General features: G+C 42.1%; 1 long non-coding RNA gene across 1 annotated transcript in view; it reads right to left on the bottom strand.

The window, feature by feature from the left end:
* Positions 1–4369: 4369 nt before the first annotated feature.
* The window catches only part of LOC102206691 (uncharacterized), a 3673-nt gene continuing 3287 nt past the window's right edge, over positions 4370–4755 (bottom strand). Inside the window, exons 4-5 of the long non-coding RNA XR_311905.1 lie at positions 4612–4717; positions 4370–4501 (exon numbers count right to left, since the gene is read on the bottom strand). This is a non-coding gene — a long non-coding RNA (uncharacterized LOC102206691). The remainder of the gene's footprint in view (positions 4502–4611; positions 4718–4755) is intronic.

The raw sequence follows: 4755 nt of genomic DNA, 5'->3' as shown, positions 1-4755 counted from the left end.
TTTTTTTTTTCCAGTGGCCCTTATCCTCTTCCGTAGCATACCTTTGAATTGTAACAGAAGATGAATTATGCACTTCACCTGTGCTTTTAATCTCTTGGCAGATTGGTGTTTGTTATATTAAAAAAAAAAAGTAATTACATTTTCATATATTTTTAAAAATAGTCTATTACGTGAAATTAAAAATGTAAGAACTCTTTTAGCTTCCACAGCTTTCTTTGTTTAGTCGTTTTGCCTTCGCCGGGCTTGGATAATGGTACCTCTGGACGACTTGCGGCTCCAAACAAGTGAGAGAAATAGCTTCTGGGTGATGTTAATGCTTCAGACCCAGGGAGAGCTCAGTGAATCAATGAGTTATTTTGGTCTTGGCAGCTCTAATTCATCCACTCAGGCCAGAACACACAGTCCTGGACGCAGCAGCAGCAGCGGCGGCGGCTTCTGTGACCAGAGGCAGCGAGCCAGACATCTTATAAATGACTGTCTCTGGTTCACTGCAGTTGCACAACAACGTAAGGTGCTGCAGAGACGAGCGAGCAGAAGCTGCACTTCCATCAGCTCCCCGGGGCAGACGTCTCCACGATCCCGAATGAGATATCGTCTGGCCGAGCTGAGAAACAGCAAACAGGTGTTTGGGCCGCCGAGATGGAAATGTGCAGGAGAAGAGCGATCAAACTGTGGGCGAGCAAACGGGGTGAAAGGTCATCAAAGAGGGGGCGTGCAGTACCTGCAGCCAACGACAGGAGCAGAGAGCAAAGCCCGGCTCTCGCGTTATAAGTTACAGAGGAGAGCTGCAGAGTTGGTGTCATTTCCTTGGCTTACCACAATCATTTCCTGTGAAGTATTTGCAGGCTCTGAAATTACAGCTTCTTCGCTCAGCAGGGCCCCTTTGTGCCCCAGCTGCAGGCAGAGACGTCATCAGCCAGATCTGAGGTAGATGTGGCATCAGCGTTACCAACACAGCTAAGGGCGAAGGTTTTCCTCAAAGTCGGTTTAGTGTGAGAGCGGTTTCTTAACTTTACCTGCATCCAGCGCAGATTCTCGGCATGTGACTCATGCATAACCCAGTGTGTCATTCAGCTACTTTAGTCTAAATAATCCAGATTATTTCCTCTTTGTTAGGTTTATCATGATCTTTGCGGCAGTGGATGAAGCATTCTGAAGTTTCCTACAGTATTAACAGGTAGAAAAAATATTCAGTCTTTAGCCACACTGACCTCAGTGCTGTATTTCTGGAGTGCATCTCAGCTGCAGATGTGTCGGCTTCTTGAAACCAGAAGTGACCATATTTGGGTGGAGAGCTGAAGCTGTTTCATTAGCAACTGAAGATGTAAACAGTTTCCTGGCCACCAGTGACCAGCAGGGGGCAGCCCTCAGCTTCTTCACTCTGTGACATCAGCAAACTGCTAACCCCGATCATCTTAAGCAGGCCGCCTGGAATGGTTTTGTTTTAGCTGTAAAACTGTCATTAAAAAAAATCAGCTGAGAGCATGAGATTTGGTCTCTTTTTTCAGGACAATTACTTCTTTCAACATCTGGAAGTTGTTTTGCTCTATATGTTTTGCTGTATACTATAAGAGTGTAATCAGCGATTAAGAACATAAACAAAATTAAAATGTTACCGTTTTTACGGAATAAGACCCTCAGAACTTACATGAATAATAGACTGATAAAAAATCCCCCTGGTAGAGCTCCAAAAAACAGTTCCTGCCAAGCTGTAGGCGAAGGCCTGCGCTGGACTGCTGACACTTGTGCTCACCTTTATTTTTCCTGAGTGGATCATAAACCCACTCTGCTCTACAATCCCCCAAAGCCCTGCTTTTTCAGGGGTTGGAAGAGGGCTGGGTAGTGTATGTTTGCTAATGGTGACATTTCATATATGGAATTAAAAAACAAAAACATGGCATGAAACGCTAAAAACAGAGAAAGAATAAAAGAATATTAAAAAAATGACAAAAAAAATACCAAAATGTCTGATAAAATGCTCTCTCTCCACATTCATCTTCCCGGGGCCACTGTGACGCGGTGCTTGGGATTACCATAATGCCTCTAATATCCCTGAAAAGTGCAGAGTCACTGTTTTCAGGATCTGTTGGAATTTTTTTACATTGCACAAACTGTTCAAGAGTTATGGTAGTTTAAAGAAACGTTACAGAAACCTGTCGCCAGGCATGGGTTAAGGCTAAAGGGCATAAGGCTCGGGGGCTTTTCCTACTTTTCCCATTAACGATGCACCAAAGTAATTAAATGATAGATTTCTTTCATTTTATACACAAACTTCTCAGAATTTAAGCCCCAAAAGTCATACTGACAGATTACTTTAATTTACTACAGAGGCATTTCTTTATCACTTAGAACAGCGGTCCCCAACCCCCGGGCCTCGGACCGGTACCGGTCTGTGAGTTGTTTGGTACCGGGCCGCGAGAGTTGGGGCTCAGGTGTGAAATGTATGGTTTTCAAACCTTGAATTGTCCAGTAACTCTCAGGGCTTTTACTCGCTTTCCATTCCATCATGTGTGAGTTAAAAACACCGGGACAGTCATGGTGAAAACTCGTGGCTGAGCTCATTAACCAATGGGTGGCATAACAGTAGCCATGGCCGTCCTTTATACTGGCTTGGTTAGCATGCTGCATCCATGAACTGTACGGCTGCAGCAGACACCTGCTAATAAAGACCTCTGCTTCATAAAGAGAAGCTTTGAGGCGAAGCTGTTGGCAGATTTAACAACACAGCAAGCAAAAATATTTCTCAGATAATTCCATTAAAAATGCTCCAAAAGACCCCAAAAAAATCTATAGAATTTTATGTCTATTTTTTAATTTTATTATTTTATGTCTCGATTTTATTACTGTTTAAATCAGGTACTGGTTACACTTTATGACCTTTAACTGTTTCTTTAATGGATTGTTCTGTCTTGTTTGGTGGTGGTTTTCAATTTTGCACTTACCTGGGCTGTGAGACACATAATGTCATCTCATTGTCTTTTAAGATGACTAGAATGACAAATAAAGCGAACTTGAACACTACATTGACACACCTATAATCCTAAGAGTTACAAAGGAAACCAACACTCATACAGTAGATATGAAGGGGAAAATGAGCAGTGAGCTTGAGTTTATTTCTGCTGCTCTAACTTGGACATTTTAACAAGTGAGTCAATAGGGACTGACTTGCCTTTGGAGTCGGCCCCTGCTGGCCACCAGAGGAACTGCAGTTTTGCTTCATTTTCTGCCCAATCTCGACATTTCCTTCTTCTGGCATTTTCTCGTCTTTCCCCGTCAATAAAGGAGAAAGACAAAGATATAAATCCCCAGCAAATTCAAATAGCTGCCCTCTCCCAGAACTGGAGGTTACTTCCTGTTAAAAGGGAAATTTTTCTTCCCAATGTTGCCAAGTGCTTGCTCAAAGGGGCACATCACTTGTCTTATTTTATTTATTTCCTAACTTGTGAAGCACTTTGATCGAAACTATTGTTTTTGAATGTCCTTCCTCGATCTTTAATAATTATAAAATTATCCGTTTATTGCTTTTATTTTGGCCCAGTGATAGACTGTCCTAGGAGTAGCTACTCTGCTCCTATTGTCCCCTCAACCCTGAAGTGGATAAGCTGTTAAGTGGATGTCTGATTAATGCAGTGAGTGCAGTAAGAACTAGCAGTTACCTTCCATGTAAATATTAGTAATCAAACAAATGAAATTACACTCAAATGCAGGAAAAAAAATGAGGAAATTCACTACTTAATGAAATCTTTTTAGTTACTTTCCATCGCTCTTGGTGCTTTAAATGCACAGTCATGACTGCACGAAGAGGATCAGTGAAGTGCAGAAAAAGCGTGCAGGAACAACACTGCGTGAGGACACATCTTCATTCACTGCTTCACCCTTCACGTGTGCTCAGCTCCTTCTGACAACATCATGGCTCATTTGTAATTTCGCTTTCAGCCCGTTTGCAGTAAAAGTCATTGTGCGAGCATCCAGGAATAAGCTAATGACCCCTGTGGCTGAAACAGATTAAGCCTTGTCATAGAATAAAATGGTCTTTTGGAGCTTGACAGACTGTAGATTAAACATGCGGTGCATTAATTCACTGCATTGAGGTCGTGGACAGTAATTTATGGCAGCAATTTAAAATCCTCCAGCAGAGTCTAAAACACTTTACAGAGACTGGTTAACGGAGGAGTTCACTGGAGGAAGGACATGTCTCTTTACTGTCTTTTAGCATCTGTTCTTAAAAACAAACCAGCTGCACAGTTTGTTGCAGGCTCTGCAGCAAACCTGAAGCCCTCTATGGAGCTTTAAAATCAGTCCTTTAACACATCTTAAGGTTTAATTTGAATCAAAAAGACGAATGTTACCAAATAAAACCAAGGGAGGTACAAAAGTACAACATTTATTGCAGAATACAGTTAAGTAAATAGAAATACTTGAGTAAAGTAGAATCTAAGCTGGGGCGCTTCTGCTGTTGGTTTGTTTTCTATCAGTGCAACACTGCCACCTTGTGTTTAAACTGTGGGGGGACAAGGGAAAAGTGAAATTTGGATCTTCTCCAGCTTTGATGGCACCATGCATTTGCTTTGGCTTCACTTCAGTCTATCCGCAGTCAGGTTAATTTCTCACCAAGATCTTGCACTGATGAAGCACATCCCAAAGATTCTCAAAGGGGTCAAAGTATGGACTTGATGATCCAAGTGTGAAAATGATGCCTCCTGCTCCCCAAACCACTCTTTCATGGTTTGATCCCGGATAATCATTTTCTCTCTC

The sequence above is a fragment of the Pundamilia nyererei genome, unplaced genomic scaffold (genome assembly GCF_000239375.1).
Source record: "Pundamilia nyererei isolate P.nyererei 1_Seehausen unplaced genomic scaffold, PunNye1.0 scaffold00093, whole genome shotgun sequence".
Taxonomy (NCBI): domain Eukaryota; kingdom Metazoa; phylum Chordata; class Actinopteri; order Cichliformes; family Cichlidae; genus Pundamilia; species Pundamilia nyererei.
The sequence above is the reverse complement of the archived record's forward strand: the minus strand, read 5'-3'. Positions and strand labels throughout refer to the sequence as shown.